Below are 16981 nucleotides of genomic sequence, written 5' to 3' on the forward strand. Positions count from 1 at the left end.
GGCTCCCTGGCACGCACCCACTCCCTAAAGGGGCTCCCTGGCACGCACCCACTCCCTAAAGGGGCTCCCTGGCACGCACCCACTCCCTAAAGGGGCTCCCTGGCACGCACTCACTCCCTAAAGGGGCTCCCTGGCACGCACTCACTCCCTAAAGGGGCTCCCTGTCACTCACTCACTCCCTAAAGGGGCTCCCTGTCACTCACTCACTCCCTAAAGGGGCTCCCTGTCACTCACTCACTCCCTAAAGGGGCTCCCTGTCACTCACTCACTCCCTAAAGGGGCTCCCTGTCACTCACTCACTCCCTAAAGGGGCTCCCTGTCACTCACTCACTCCCTAAAGGGGCTCCCTGTCACTCACTCACTCCCTAAAGGGGCTCCCTGTCACTCACTCACTCCCTAAAGGGGCTCCCTTGGCACTCACTCACTCCCTAAAGGGGCTCCCCTGGCACTCACTCACTCCCTAAAGGGGCTCCCCTGGCACGCACCCACTCCCTAAAGGGGCTCCCCTGGCACGCACCCACTCCCTAAAGGGGCTCCCCTGGCACGCACCCACTCCCTAAAGGGGCTCCCTGGCACGCACCCACTCCCTAAAGGGGCTCCCTGGCACGCACCCACTCCCTAAAGGGGCTCCCTGGCACGCACCCACTCCCTAAAGGGGCTCCCTGTCACTCACTCACTCCCTAAAGGGGCTCCCTGTCACTCACTCACTCCCTAAAGGGGCTCCCTGGCACTCACTCACTCCCTAAAGGGGCTCCCCTGGCACTCACTCACTCCCTAAAGGGGCTCCCCTGGCACTCACTCACTCCCTAAAGGGGCTCCCCTGGCACGCACCCACTCCCTAAAGGGGCTCCCTGGCACGCACCCACTCCCTAAAGGGGCTCCCTAGCACGCACCCACTCCCTAAAGGGGCTCCCTGGCACGCACTCACTAAAGGGGCTCCCTGGCACGCACTCACTCACTAAAGGGGCTCCCTGGCACGCACTCACTCACTAAAGGGGCTCCCTGGCACGCACTCACTCACTAAAGGGGCTCCCTGGCACTCACTCACTCCCTAAAGGGCCTCCCTGTCACTCACTCACTCCCTAAAGGGCCTCCCTGTCACTCACTCACTCCCTAAAGGGGCTCCCTGTCACTCACTCACTCCCTAAAGGGGCTCCCTGTCACTCACTCACTGCCTAAAGGGGCTCCCTGTCACTCACTCACTGCCTAAAGGGGCTCCCTGTCACTCACTCACTGCCTAAAGGGGCTCCCTGTCACTCACTCACTGCCTAAAGGGGCTTCCTGTCACTCACTCACTGCCTAAAGGGGCTTCCTGTCACTCACTCACTGCCTAAAGGGGCTCCCTGGCACTCACTCACTGCCTAAAGGGGCTTCCTGGCACTCACTCACTGCCTAAAGGGGCTTCCTGGCACTCACTCACTGCCTAAAGGGGCTTCCTGGCACTCACTCACTGCCTAAAGGGGCTCCCTGGCACTCACTCACTACCTAAAGGTGCTCCCTGTCACTCACTATCGGGGTCCCTGTCACTCACTACCTAACTGGAGGCGCCTGTCACTCACTAGCTAACCTGGGGGTCCCTGTCACTCACTACCTAACTTGGGGGGGCTACCATATTAAGGGGGCATTCTGCCTATTTATGTGAAATGCTGTCTATTTATGTGCCTCATGACTGCTGAATGTGTCTTGTTGGGAGCCTTATGATTTGTTGGGGGCCTCATGATTGCTGAATTTGTCTTGTTGGGGGCCTCATGATTTGTTGGGGGCCTCATGATTGCTGAATTTGTCTTGTTGGGGGCCTCATGATTGCTGAATTTGTCTTGTTGGGGGCCTCATGATTTGTTGGAGGCCTCATGATTGCTGAATTTGTCTTGTTGGGGGCCTCCTGATTTGTTGGGGGCCTCATGATTGCTGAATATGTCTTGTTGGGGGTCACATGATTGCTAACTGCGAGACTATGGGAAAAGCTGAATCCTTATCATATGAGACAATAGCATTAAACCTACTTTTTTAGCGTTTTAAAACAGAAAATAAAACTGGGAGGTTCTAAAAAATTGAATACATTTTTCAGGAGTAGGATGGATTAAATTGTTTATCTTCACAGTTTATTTTCAACTTGGATTTTCCATAATGTTCATGTATGAGTTAAAACGTTTGTACAGTATTTAGTTTAAATTGCTGTTGCCACTTTGCGATAGATACCGGTAAGTGACTTTTGGGTTGCAGTTTGGGCACTCGGCCTCCAAAAGGTTCGCCACCACTGTCCTAATCTGATGTCCCACCATTGCTAGGTTCATGTAAATTTGTCTCCACCCGTTACCACACCTATATTCTGGTCCATGGCCCACCCATTTTTTGGTGCGGCGCGATAAGCACGCCACACAACGTGATCGTCATATTTTTGGCACGCTAGCTGCAGTGTGCTGAATTCTGCTGCCTACAGTATGTACAGTATACGCTGTTCTCTAGTGCTTGCACTGTGTGCTGATTTACCTCCAGTGTGTACAGTGTAAGGTGTTACTCTGTGCCTTTATTGATTGTAAACCAGCTGTATTGTATGCTGATCCCTGCTACTTTCAGTATGTACAGTATTAGCTGTAAAGCCTGGTACACACATACAATTTTGATTAGCCAATTTTAGCTCTGTTCATAAAATTCATTGTCTGTTGGCCCACTTACTGCACGGGGGTGGGAAATTGGGGGTCAGTGATTGACCAATCAAAATTGTATGTGCGTATACATCTTTGATCTATGCCTATACTGATTGTAAATGATCGAAATAAAGGACAGGGGGCTCCGTCCAATATTTCGATGGGCAGGCCCGTTATCCGTAGCTTACACCGCTGCTAAGTTCATGTACATTTGGCCCCACCCATGGCCACGCCCACTCACCGCATGGCCACGCCCATTTTCCCCTCCTGGTGCCCACAGGTGCCACTGATCTCCAGGGACCCTAGAAACGCCCCTGTTGGTGCCTAAACCTAAGACCTCCTGTTGGTGCCTAAACCTAAGACCCCCCTGTTGGTGCCTAAACCTAAGACCCCCCTGTTGGTGCCTAAACCTAAGACCCCCCTGTTGGTGCCTAAACCTAAGACCCCCCTGTTGGTGCCTAAACCTAAGACCCCCCTGTTGGTGCCTAAACCTAAGACCCCCCTGGTGGTGCCTAAACCTAAGACCCCCCTGGTGGTGCCTAAACCTAAGACCCCCCTGGTGGTGCCTAAACCTAAGACCCCCCTGGTGGTGCCTAAACCTAAGACCCCCCTGGTGGTGCCTAAACCTAAGACCCCCCTGGTGGTGCCTAAACCTAAGACCCCCCTGTTGGTGCCTAAACCTAAGACCCCCCTGTTGGTGCCTAAACCTAAGACCCCCCCTGGTGGTGCCTAAACCTAAGACCCCCCTGGTGGTGCCTAAACCTAAGACCCCCCTGTTGGTGCCTAAACCTAAGACCCCCCTGGTGGTGCCTAAACCTAAGACCCCACTGTTGGTGCCTAAACCTAAGACCCCACTGTTGGTGCCTAAACATAAGACCCCCCTGTTGGTGCCTAAACCTAAGACCCCCTGGTGGTGCCTAAACCTAAGGCCCCCCTGGTGGTGCCTAAACCTAAGACCCCCCTGGTGGTGCCTAAACCTAAGACCCTCCTTGTGATGCCTAAACCTAAGACCCCCCAGTGATAAGCATTAATAACGTTTAAAAAAAATATGGTGCGGTTTTTCGTTTAAAAATGTTTTTAAAAAAAAAATTGTACGGTTTTTCGTTTAAAAGTAATGTTTTAAAAATATTGTACTGTTTTTCGTTTAAAAATAATGTTTAAAAAATTATAAATCATTAAATAATAGGTAATCATGAGAAGCAGTTATAAAACATTAAAAGTCTCTGGGCGCCGCTTTTAAAACGTTATTTTTCTCCGGCGCCCTTTTTTCCTGTTGGGCGCCCATTAAACGATATTTATTATGGGAGTGAATGGCGGCGCCCTTTTTGTCCACCTGCCTCATGCGCCCAAATTTCCTGCTTCCGTTGCATTTCACTATTGTTTTTTACATTTCAATATTACAACATCTGTAATATTCTACTATCGGCTTCTCTGGGCGCCCACATTAGTGGTCACTCTTTTTGACATTTGTGTCAGGTCACCACTGTCCCTGCAGACTCACAAAATCATTGCAGAACAACACCCCCCCAATAACCATTCACCCTATCTCCTCTGCTGCGCTGCGGGGGGAGGGGGGTCCTGGCTGGTAAAGGCACTAGCTGCCTTCTGTTATTTTCTGTTGAAGACAAAAGACTCAAGTCTGGCATCAGGAGTTGGGTTGTTGGCTATTTCAACACAAAAGCAAGTAAGCGGGGTGACTGTGAGTCCCATTTAAAATGGTACTCACAGTCACCAAGCTTAGTTACCTTTGTGTTTAAGGAGCCAACACCCCAGGTCCTGAAGTGGGTAAAAAATGAATACACCTCTGCCCATACTGATTTTTCATCTTTAATTTTTTTTTTTTTTTTTTAGAGCTACTGTTCTAACCTTTGCTCTCTCTATCTCCCACCCCACCCACCATCTTTACTATCTTCCCCCTTTTAATTGGAGCAAGGGGTGGGGGGTAGGTAAGTCAGTAAAAATGGCGCACAAAGCGACTGGGTAAAATCTAAAATGTGCGTTGCTTAGGAGGCAATAATATGTGCAATTAGCGGCAAGGATCAAAAATTTGGGCCCGCTATTTTATCAGAAGCCTCCAGTTTCCAAACACTGCTGTTAATTGCAGCTTTGTGGGGGAGATGGTTAGGGGTTAGGCCACACAAAGGAGGGGAGGTTAAGGGTGAGGCATAAAATGCCTAATCGTGTGCACATGTGTAAGATGCAAAATCTACCGTCTGATCGGACAGGACGGTTTTTCTAGCAGTCAATCAGGGGCACAGCAGTATCTATGCGGTTGGGGGGACAGACCTAGAGCCCGTGACTTGTCCTCCTTGCTAATGCTGTTTCCTCTCCAGCCGGCGTGCTCCTTCATCTCCAGGTACCCGTAGTGACCCTGTGCCTTGGCGGTGTACTTGAGTGTGTACTAGAGATGGGAAGTTCGGATCTTTTCAATGATTCGGATGATTCGAATTGGATCATTGAAAAGATCCGGATCTTTGATCCGAATCTCTGATCATTTTACTAGGGAAGCATTCGGGGGTGAAATGACTAGCAGGACAGGACTTCCCCTGCGGTGGACAGAAGGGGAGGGGGGTGGACACACACAGAAGGGGAGGGACGAGCAGAGAGCAGAAATGTTTGTTTGCACACAATACCCACATGCTGCAATCATATGCTTTACATATATTTCACCTATATGTTCATCTGTATACTTTGAATGCAAATGTCGCACAGTGAAATAAAGCATTCCCCAAAGCATTCCCAGAAGTGAAGTGCAGCTGTTTAGAGCAGTGCAGGAGGATCATATTGCCCTGCAATCACAGTGCCTGCCCTTCTAGCCCAGCACGCTGTCTGCAAAGTTACTGATCTGTGCTTCTGAGCCAAAAGTTTCCCATTTGTTCACTATGCAGCACTACGGAACAGACAGCCTGTAATGAGCAGCGCATTGCAGCCAGTATGTGTGCTCTACACATATCTGGCAGTGGCACCGATGTCCCCTCTCTCTCATCTACCTGTCCCTGCAATGCTGGCTCCCCTCCAACAGAGTGATCCATCTCTGCTCTGCTTCCAGGACCCCCCTGCCCGCTGAAAGAGGGGGGCGTGCCGCTCCTGGCCCTGCCCCCTTTGCGATGCGAATCACTCATTTTGATGATTCGGATGATTTGACTCACAAAAGAGATTCGGATCAAAGATCCGAATCGTTCATGATCCGGACAACACTAGTGTGTACATGCTGCCAGGTCGCTACGAGCACCGGGAGATTACAGCAGCACAGAGCAGGGAGCATGAGAGCACTTTACTGTGGTAATACTCTGCATGGGGCACCAGGGAGCAGCATTAGCAGGGGGAACCATCATACAGCGGCAGTATCGGTGGTTTGATTTATTCGATTTTATGCTGAAATCTATAAATAATGTTTTCAAAAAATGCATGGCAGGGATAGATCCCTCTCCGATCAGATGTTGATCAGAGAAAGATCTATCTTTTGGGTACGTTTGGATAAAGTCTGCCAGAGTGTCAGGGCTGGGCAGAGGCAAGAGAGGCTCCAGCCTCAGGGCGCAGTGTAGGAGGGGACACACAACTTACTCACCTATCATTCCCCTATTGTGTTTGAAGCAGAGAGAAATAAGAAAAGGGGATACATGGCAGTGACTGCAAGCCAGATAACTAGAGATTAAGGTGTTGGGGGCCCTGTGGCACCTCTTAGGTCCCGTTTCCACTATCGCAAATCCGCATGCGTCTTGCATATGCGGATTCACATAGACAATATAAGTGAATGGGCCTGTTTCCACTTATGCGTCTGCGGGAGCGTTTTATTGTGCGGAGAAAATCTGCACGGAACACCCTGCAGAATTCGCCTGCGTGTGGAATGCAGGCGAATCGCACACAATGTATTTAATAGGGAAATCGCATGCGTTTTCCCCATGCGTTTTTTGCCACGAATTCGCATGCGAATTCGCATAGGTACCAATGTAAATTCACACAGGCGGTGACATGGTTAAAATCGCATATACCCTCACCTATGCGAATTTGCGGCAAAAAACGCATGCGGAATCGCATCCGCATGCAATTTCATCAGCGGTGGAATCCAGGCTATTCCGCAATAGTGAAAACGAGCCACTCTAATAGTAATCAGTGTGTGACGGCTGGGGTGGGAGGGATGGAGGGGCGCACTTTGGTGTCTCAGCCTTGGGTGCTGGAGGACCCTGTCCCAGCTCTGCAGTGTATGACAGGCTTTAGTAAAGTGTACAGTCATGTGATCCCTCCTTCCCATCCAACCATATGTATTGTATGCAGACAGGCCTCATCACGCGCCACTTGCCGTTCCTCACCCGCGTGATGCCTGCTGGCAGAACAGAAACTGCAACCAATGGGCAGAGGCCCCTGACAAATCACAGAGGAGAACAGGCACGAAGCCTTTCCGTTAAAAGATCACTGTTGCACAAAACTGTAAAATGCATAATTATAAGAAGTACATTTCTCCCAGAGTAAAATACACTATAAATTACCTTTGTCCTATGCTGCAGTACTATTTAGTATTTATATAGCGCCGACATCTTCCACAGCGCTTTATGAATGATTTACTGTAGAATCTTGTCACTATCATAATCTAATCCCTACTCTAGCCATGTGTCCATTGTAGTCTCGGGTCAATTTAGGGGAAGCCAATTAGCTTATCTGTCCTTTTTTGGGGGATGTAAGAGGAAATCTGAGTGCCAGACACAGGGAGAACATACTAACTCCTTGCAGATGTTGCCCTGTTTGGGATTCCAACTGGAGACCTAGATGAGAGTGCTATCCACTATGCCACCGTGCTGCTCTGCAGTAGGTAGCAACCATCTGACATGTCCCTTCCATGGGGGATTTTCAGTATTTGCTTTACTCTTCACTGCACTTCTATTTTGGCAGTTGGACTGAGCAACTGCCATTTAGTAAGTGCTTTCAAAAATAAAGAAAACCCTGAGAATCACCCTTGAGGACATAGGCAGTGCTACACTGGGGAACTCCCTCCCCCCCCCGGGAATCACTGTGCTCCCCCGATTGCTACCCCCCCCCCCCCTTCCTCCCCCCTGAATAGGATAGGGTCTGTAAAAACTCTCCATGTCAGCCTGAGTTGTAGGCATTAAAGTGTACCAGAGCTGAGTAATAATATAAGTTTTATACATACATGGGGCTTCCTCCAGCCCCTTTCACATGGATCACTCCCACGCCGCCATCCTCAGCCTTCTCCTGCTCCGATACCGAGTCCCGTAACTTCAGCCTGTCGCGGCCAGTCTGATGCAAGAGAAGTGCAATCTTTACATATCTCTCCAGCAGCAGCCAGAGAGATACGTAGAGGGCGCACTTCTCTTGGGCAGACTGGCCCGTGATTGGCTGAAGTTACGGGACCCGATATCGGAGCAGGAGAAGGCTGAGGACAGCGGCGTGGGAGTGATCCATGCGGATGGGGCTGCAGGAAGCCCCAGGGATGTATAAAACATATTATTACTCAGCTCTGGTTTCCTTTAAGTAAACCAAGGGTCTTAACTATTTGCCATAAATATCTCACTTTCCTTGCAAGATCCCTTGTAATTAATGTATCTGGATGACACTTCTTCTGTTTTTGCAAAAAAAAAATCTCGCTACCTCTTTATGATTGTATGTTCTAACATTGTCAGTCAACAGGATTAGAGTCTGAAGAATGCTTACTAGCTGAAAGCTTACTGTTTTTCTTTTACATTAGCCAAACATTTTTATTATCCTGATTAATAATTCTCCCTGGTGTTCTGATTATGTGGAGCCGCACGGCTGCGCATGGTTTTTTAAACCTAATTTTTTTTTAATCATGTAGCTAGCCCAGCGCTAGCTACATGATACCCCCCTCCCTGCCGAATCCCACCCACCCTTCCGATTGCCGCCGGCGATGATGGCCGTCAGGAAATCCCGTTCTGAACAGGATTTCCTGCAGGGCTTCCCCCATCGCCATGGCAACTAACAGAATGACGTTATCGACGTTGTGACGTCATAGGGAGTCCCGATCCACCCCTCAGCGCTGCCTGGCACTGATTGGCGCACGTGGTCTTGGGGGGCAGGCCCTACTACGCGGCGGGTAGCGGCGGCAAGCGGAGCAAACACGCAGCTAGCAAAGTGCTAGTGTGTTTGAAAAAAAAATATCCAAATCGGCCCAGTAGGGCCTGAGTGGTGCCCTCTAGCGTCTCTGGACGAGCTCAGCTCGTCCAGAACGCTAGGGAGGTTACAAATGTACTGTCTGTAGAACACAAGCTCTAGTCCACAGCAATGCTCAGCTACTAAGATAAGGAATTACACATACAGTGTTTCTCTCCCTCATGCCTCTTCCCCCCTCCCCTTGCTTGTAGAGTCCTCAGACTTAGGCAAGGTGCTGGGTCTGTGACCTGTTTACACAGAAGCAGCATGCTAGCAAGTAAGGATTAAAGCATGCCAGGCAACTAGGCAAGTACATCTGTAGGTAACTTTTCTTCCATGATAGCTCCATCATTTGGATAATGTGCTCTGCTCAAAAGTCTCTGTGATATTTACATTTGTTTCCTATCGATGAACTAGTTAGCTTTAATTTTATCACCCAAATGGGCCCCACAAGACAGCCATCGTGCCCCTTTTGTGCCCCCCGCCAAAATTTGAAGCTTGAGCCGCCACTGCTTGAGATGGACTAGTCCAAAACCTGTGAAGTTTTAAATACGGTATACTCAAAATACGGTATATACTCAAAGTGTATGCTAGACCCTTGCTTGACACATTTTGGTAAGTTACAGGAAAAAAAGGTTATGAAAATGAATTGGATCACTTTTTGCACAGAAATCTAGCAGAAATGTAATGCTGGGGTGGTTAAAGGAGTGTGAGAAGAAAGGGAGGGGAGGCAAGTGCAGAACACTCCCGACTGCGGGAGCGCAATTGTAACGATTGGTGTCAGCACGCAGAGAGAATCTGATTATTGGTGATCTGCAGTATCACCAAGAATGCAGATATATACCCGATTATTGATGATCTGCAGAATCACCGATAATACAGATATATTGCTAACCTCTGGACACCTATAGGTATGTGAGTGTTTAGTCTAACAGTAATACTTTGAGTGATGCACCTGCTGAGCAGGCGATATAACCGTAAAGAGACACTGCTTCTGGGAGCAAAGGAACCTTCCAGCAGCCTGAGGCTCTCCAAGGGGAGGAGTCAGGCTGGAGACAGGAAGGGCCAGAGAGTGAGTGACACCTAAAGGTGGATGTCACTATCTGATCTGGAGACTATCTCTTAAGAGGAGAGATAGCTCTCGAGGTCGGGCACGCCGGGTCGGCAACACACTGACAGATAAATTACAAAGACAGAAGACTGATTCGGTATCCAAGTCAAGCAGGGTCTGGCAACGGAATATCAGATAGGCGAGGTACCGAATCAGAAGACAGAGGAGTAGTCAGAAAAGCTATAAGTCATAACATATATCAAACAATGCCTATTCTGGGTGCGAGGTCCTTGGTCTCAACACCCCGGAACTATTCTGAAGTATACACAGATGATAATACAGTTCCCTAGACTGGGTGCGAGGTCCGTAGTCTCAGCACCCTGGAACTAGTCTGAAAGATAACACAGATGGTAGTACAGTTCCCTAAGCTGGGTGTGAGGTCCTTGGTCTCTACACCCTGGAACTAGCTTGAAGTATGACACAGATGATAACACAGTTCCCTAAGTTGGGTGTGAGGTCCTTGGTCTCTACACCCTGGAACTAGCTTGAGGTATAACACAGATGATAACACAGTTCCCTAAGCTGGGTGTGAGGTCCTTGGTCTCTACACCCTGGAACTAACTTAAGCATAAACAGAATACAATTCAAATAATCTGGCTAAGTGTGAATTCCCAGGTCCACCTGGTTCAAACACACTGAAGGATCTGACTAGGTCTGAGTGCTTCCACGTAGTGATCGCAACGGCAGACAACTTGCAAGTGACAAGCAGGAACTATATATGGAGTAGTGCTCTCCAGCACCACCCCTAATAGCTCAACCAATAGTATTCTGCTCTGGAGTCAGCTGATCGGCGTGGTCAGCTGACTCTTCCTGCTTAGTATAAGAATTCTGCCTCTCAGCGCACGCGCGTGTATTCCTAAGCCTATGTGCACTAACAGACTCAGCCACACCAGACACGCTGTCGCGTGCAAACCGCCGCGCTGGACGCGGAACCAGCCGCCTTACTGTTGTTGCATGCGGCGGCTTTTCCGCGTTCTGCCCTGCTACCAGACACACGCTTTCGCGTACCAACCGACGGACTGGCCGCGGAATCAGCCGCCTGCTCAGTAGCACATGTGGCGGCTTTTCCGCGATCTCTCACAGCAATCAAGCAGTACTCAACAAGTATCGGGGCAGACTGCAGGCCAATGGAGGGGACCAAATGAACATAGAAGGAACTGACTGGGGCTGGAAGGTTTACTTTAACCATCTCTAGTTGAGAGCACAGATGCAGAAATGATAATGTGACCATTTTCATGAGCCACAAGCCTTGTGATTTCTGAGAAAATATGGTGAAGAATAACACTAGTTCAAAAATATCCTAGCTGTGAATCTCACAACAATGTGTGAACGGCCAACATCACATAACACAGATAAGTGGCAAAACACAGGATGCTCATAACTCTGTGGTTTAAAACATTTCCCCTTATCTGGGGTCTATAAAGAAAGAAAGCCCACAGATGATTAGAGCACACATATTTCTATGTAACAGGTAAGTGTATTGGAGGGAAGCAGAATTTTTCCTAGGGCTGGTGCACACCAAGAGCGCTTCTGATCGCTTTTAAAAACCACTAGCGTTTGGCTAATGCATTTGAATGGGATGGATGACACCAGAGCGATGTTATTTTCTCCCAAACTCAAATGCAGGTCCTGCAGAATTTCTACGCTGTTCGGAGTCAATTCATCCTCAATGTTAAGTATAGGAAAGTGGAAAATCGCTCTGAAAAGTGCTAGAACAGAGCGATTTTCCAAGCGGTTTTTGTTACAGAAGCTGTTCAGTTCCAGCTCTGCTGTAACAAAAAATAAACAACTTTTTATGTTTTGCTTTTTGGTGTGCACTGGCCCAGCCTAGACACATGTTGCTGTGACCTTCTATGATATATTGATGTGACTTACTCAAATATGCTCGTGTTCTTTTCCATATCTCCACAGAGAACAACAATTTAAAAGACTTAATAAGATTGGTGAGTTAACACTGGAATTTGTCAATGGTTTCACTAGCTTCTCATTTTAAACGTCCCGGTAGTGTTTCAGTGTATAAATATATATCAACATAATTATTTTCAGAATTTTTAGCTCCATAATTCTAATGTAAATATGTGGTATATCATTCAGGTTTCTGTTAGAACTTACGTGCCTTACATAATTTATTATCTCGTTTTTGTTTTTTAAATATAACTTGATCAGGAGTGGTGGATTATTCTGATCGTTTTATGACAGATTGTCAATTTCTTAAAGGGAACCTGAAATAACTAAAAAAAAAAAAGTTTCACTTACCTGGGGCTTCTCCTAGCCCCCTGCAGCCATCCTGTGCCCGCATTGTCACGGAACGATCCTCCGGTCCCCCGCCATGGCTCAGTTTCCATTCTGGAAGTTGATGGCCAACGCGCCTTCGTAGCCAGGAGCGTCCTGCATAGACGCAGTAGAGATTTTTGGGAGCACAAACAAGGACCCGTGCAGCCAGGGAGTCACAGGCGCAGTGGCTGTCGACTTGCAAGTTGGCGGTAACGAAACTCAGCTGCGGCAGGGGACTGGAGGATTGTTCCAGGACGGCGTGGGTACAGGGTGGCTGCAGGAGGCTGGGAGAAGCCCCAGGTAAGTGAAACTCTTTATTTTTATGATTTTTTTTAAGTTACTTCAGGTTCCCTTTACTGTATAGACAAAGCATTTTTTTCAGTTTTCAATCATTTTTTTTAATTCATAGTTGGTAAAAATTTAATAAATGTGTGTGTGGTCGATTTTTCAAATATTACATTAAATCAGAAAAATTGTTTGTAATTCTTGATTTGAATAGAAATTTTAAAAAATGTGTGGTGTGTGGCCACTTTTAACATGGCTGCTCACCAAAAACGGATGGATTCTCGTCAAACCAAAATTTGGATTTTCTTGTTGGTTGTAATAGATAGGAAGCAAAGGTTGGTTCGTTGATGGTGTAGTAAACGATTTTTCTTCCTTGCTCGAAGGACTTTTTGCTAGAAATTGACAGTTAGTGGCCACCTTAACCACTTGAGGACCGTGGGCTTTACCCCCCTTAAGGACCAGGCACTTTTTTTCCATTCAGACCACTGCAGCTTTCACGGTTTATTGCTCGCTCATACAACCTACCACCTAAATGAATTTTGGCTCCTTTTCTTGTCACTAATAAAGCTTTCTTTAGGTGTTATTTGATTGCTGCTGCGATTTTTACTTTTTATTATATTCATCAAAAAAGACATGAATTTTGGCAAAAAAATGATTTTTTTAACTTTCTGTGCTGACATTTTCCAAATAAAGTAAAATTTCTGTATACATGCAGCGCGAAAAATGTGGACAAACATGTTTTTGATTTAAAAAAAAAACATTCAGCCTATATTTATTGGTTTGGGTAAAAGTTATAGCGTTTATAAACTATGGTGCAAAAAGTGAATTTTCCCATTTTCCAGCATCTCTGCCTTTTCTGACCACCTGACATGTTTCATGAGGGGCTAGAATTCCAGGATAGTATAAATACCCCCCCAAATGACCCCATTTTGGAAAGAAGACATCCCAAAGTATTCACTGAGAAGCATAGTGAGTTCATAGAAGATATTATTTTTTGTCACAAGTAAGCGGAAAATGACACTTTGTGACAAAAAAAAAAAAAAAAAAAAGAGTTTCCATTTCTTCTAACTTGCGACAAAAAAAAATGAAATCTGCCATGGACTCACTATGCTCCTTTTTGAATACCTTGAAGTGTCTACTTTCCAAAATGGGGTCATTTGTGGGGTGTGTTTACTGTCCTGACATTTTGGGGGGTGCTAAATTGTAAGTACCCCTGTAAAGCCTAAAGGTGCTCATTGGACTTTGCAGTTAGGCTGCAAAAAAGTGCCACACATGTGGTATTGCCGTACTCAGGAGAAGTAGTATAATGTGTTTTGGGGTGTATTTTTACACATACCCATGCTGGGTGGGAGAAATATCTCTGTAAATGACAATTGTTTGATTTTTTTTTATACACAATTGTCCATTTACAGAGATATTTCTCCCACTCAGCATGGGTATGTGCAAAAATACACCCCAAAACACATTATACTACTTCTCCTGAGTACGGCGATACCACATGTCTGGCACTTTTTTGCACCCTAACTGCGCTAAGGGGCCCAACGTCCAATGAGTACCTTTAGGATTTCACAGGCCATTTTTGTTTCAAGACTACTCCTCACGGTTTAGGGCCCCTAAAATGCCAGGGCAGTATAGGAACCCCACTAATGACCCCATTTTAGAAAGAAGACACCCCAAGGTATTCCGTTAGGAGTATGGCGAGTTCATAGAAGATTTTATTTTTTGTCGCAAGTTAGCGGAAATTGATTTTAATTGGTTTTTTTCACAAAGTGTCATTTTCCGCTAATTTGTGACAAAAAATAAAATCTTCTATGAACTCACCATACTCCTAACGTAATACCTTTGGGTGTCTTCTTTCTAGAATGGGGTCATTTGTGGGGTTCCTATACTGCCCTGGCATTTTAGGGGCCCTAAACCGCGAGGAGTAGTCTTGAAACCAAATGTCGCAAAATGACCTGTGAAATCCTAAAGGTACTCATTGGACTTTGGGCCCCTTAGCGTACTTAGGGTGTAAAAAAGTGCCACACATGTGGTACCGCCGTACTCAGGAGAAGTAGTATAATGTGTTTTGGGGTGTATTTTTACACATACCCATGCTGGGTGGGAGAAATATCTCTGTAAATCGACAATTGTTTGATTTTTTTACACACAATTGTCCATTTACAGAGAGATTTCTCCCACCCAGCATGGGTATGTGTAAAAATACACCCCAAAACACATTATACTACTTTTCCTGAGTACGGCGGTACCACATGTGTGACACTTTTTTGCAGCCTAGGTGCGCTAAGGGGCCCAACGTCCTATTCACAGGTCATTTTGAGGCATTTGTTTTCTAGACTACTCCTCACGGTTTAGGGCCCCTAAAATGCCAGTGCAGTATAGGAACCCCACAAGTGACCCCATTTTAGAAAGAAGACACCCCAAGGTATTTCGTTAGGTGTATGGCGAGTTCATAGAAGATTTTATTTTTTGTCACAAGTTAGTGAAAAATGACACTTTGTGAAAAAAACCCAATAAAAATCAATTTTCGCTAACTTTTGACAAAAAATAAAATCTTCTATGAACTTGTCATACACCTAACAGAATACCTTGGGGTGTCTTTTTTTCTAAAATGGGGTCACTTGTGGGGTTCCTATACCGCCCTGGCATTTTAGGGGCCCAAAACCGTGAGTAGTCTGGAAACCAAATGTCTCAAAATGACTGTTCAGGGGTATAAGCATCTGCAAATTTTGATTGACAGGTGGTCTATGAGGGGGCGAATTTTGTGGAACCGGTCATAAGCAGGGTGGCCTTTTAGATGACAGGTTGTATTGGGCCTGGTCTGATGGATAGGAGTGCTAGGGGGGTGACAGGAGGTGATTGATGGGTGTCTCAGAGGGTGGTTAGAGGGGAAAATAGATGCAATCAATGCACTGGGGAGGTGATCGGAAGGGAGTCTGAGAGGGATCTGAGGGTTTGGCCGAGTGATCAGGAGCCCACACGGGGCAAATTAGGGCCTGATCTGATGGGTAGGTGTGCTAGGGGGTGACAGGAGGTGATTGATGGGTGTCTCAAGGTGTGATTAGAGGGAGGAATAGATGCAAGCAATGCACTGGTGATGTGATCAGGGCTGGGGTCTGAGGGCGTTCTGAGGGTGTGGGCGGGTGATTGAGTGCCCTAGGGGCAGATAGGGGTCTAATCTAATGGGTAGCAGTGACAGGGGGTGATTGATGGGTAATTAGTGGGTGTTTAGGGTGGAGAACAGATGTAAACACTGCACTTGGGAGGTGATCGGACGTCGGATCTGCGGGCGATCTATTGGTGTGGGTGGGTGATCAGATTGCCCGCAAGGGGCAGGTTAGGGGCTGATTGATGGGTGGCAGTGACAGGGGGTGATTGATGGGTGGCAGTGACAGGGGGTGATTGATGGGTGATTGACAGGTGATCAGTGGGTTATTACAGGGAAGAACAGTTGTAAATATTGCACTGGCGAATTGATAAGGGGGGGTCTGAGGGCAATCTGAGCGTGTAGGCGGGTGATTGGGTGCCCGCAAGGGGCAGATAAGGGTCTGATCTGATGGGTAACAGTGACAGGTGGTGATAGGGGGTGATTGATGGGTGATTGATGGGTAATTAGTGGGTGTTTAGGGTAGAGAACAAATGTAAACACCACACTTGGGAGGTGATCTGACGTCGGATCTGCGGGCGATCTATTGGTGTGGGTGGGTGATCAGATTGCCCGCAAGGGGCAGGTTAGGGGCTGATTGATGGGTGGCAGTGACAGGGGGTGATTGATGGGTGATTGACAGGTGATCAGGGGGATAGATGCATACAGTACACAGGGGGGGTGGGGTCTGGGGAGAATCTGAGGGGTGGGGGGGTGATCAGGAGGGGGCAGGGGGGGATAAAAAAAAAATAGCGTTGACAGATAGTGACAGGGAGTGATTGATGGGTGATTAGGGGGGTGATTGGGTGCAAACAGGGGTCTGGGGGGTGCACAGGGGGGGGTCTGAGGGGTGCTGTGGGCGATCTGGGGCAGGGGGGGAAGAGATCAGTGTGCTTGGGTGCGACATAGGGTGGCTGCAGCCTGCCCTGGTGGTCCCTCGGACATTGGGACCACCAGGGCAGGAGGCAGCCTGTATAATACACTTTGTAAACATTACAAAGTGTATTATACACTTTGTATGCGGCGATCCGGGTGATAGTAACCCGCCGGCGCTTCCGAACGGCCGACGGGTTACAGCGCGAGGTGGGCGGAGCCAGTCCCCGCCGGCCGATCGCGTCACGAATGACGCGATCGCGCCGCCCATGCCCCTACAAGGACCGCCGCCATTTGTCAATACGGCGGTCCTTGCGGGTTCCACTTTCCGGCCGACAATTGTCTATACGGCGGTCGGGAAGTGGTTAAGGATGAGCAAACTTGCCCAAACCAGTTTTGCAAATTATTTAGCGAAATTGCAACATTTTTTGTAAAATTTCCCCACTTCATGTATTAGGTGTAGTGAATGATTTTTCTTCCATTCAGAATTAAAAGGAGGCCAAGAGGTCTTGCTCTCTCTCC

At 47.6% G+C, this 16981-nt stretch overlaps 1 protein-coding gene across 4 annotated transcripts in view; it reads left to right on the forward strand.

Annotated features, from left to right (window-relative positions):
* The window catches only part of LOC137528833 (protein P-30-like), a 99020-nt gene that overhangs the window by 8011 nt on the left and 74028 nt on the right, over positions 1-16981 (forward strand). For 3 of the 4 annotated variants that reach the window (XR_011023477.1, XR_011023478.1, XR_011023479.1), the window contains exon 2: positions 11794-11825. The exons of the other annotated variant lie outside the window; for it this stretch is intronic. The gene's annotated coding sequence lies outside the window, so the exon portion shown is untranslated. The remainder of the gene's footprint in view (positions 1-11793; positions 11826-16981) is intronic. 4 annotated transcript variants of the gene reach the window in all.

This window comes from Hyperolius riggenbachi, chromosome 8 (assembly GCF_040937935.1).
Source record: "Hyperolius riggenbachi isolate aHypRig1 chromosome 8, aHypRig1.pri, whole genome shotgun sequence".
Taxonomy (NCBI): domain Eukaryota; kingdom Metazoa; phylum Chordata; class Amphibia; order Anura; family Hyperoliidae; genus Hyperolius; species Hyperolius riggenbachi.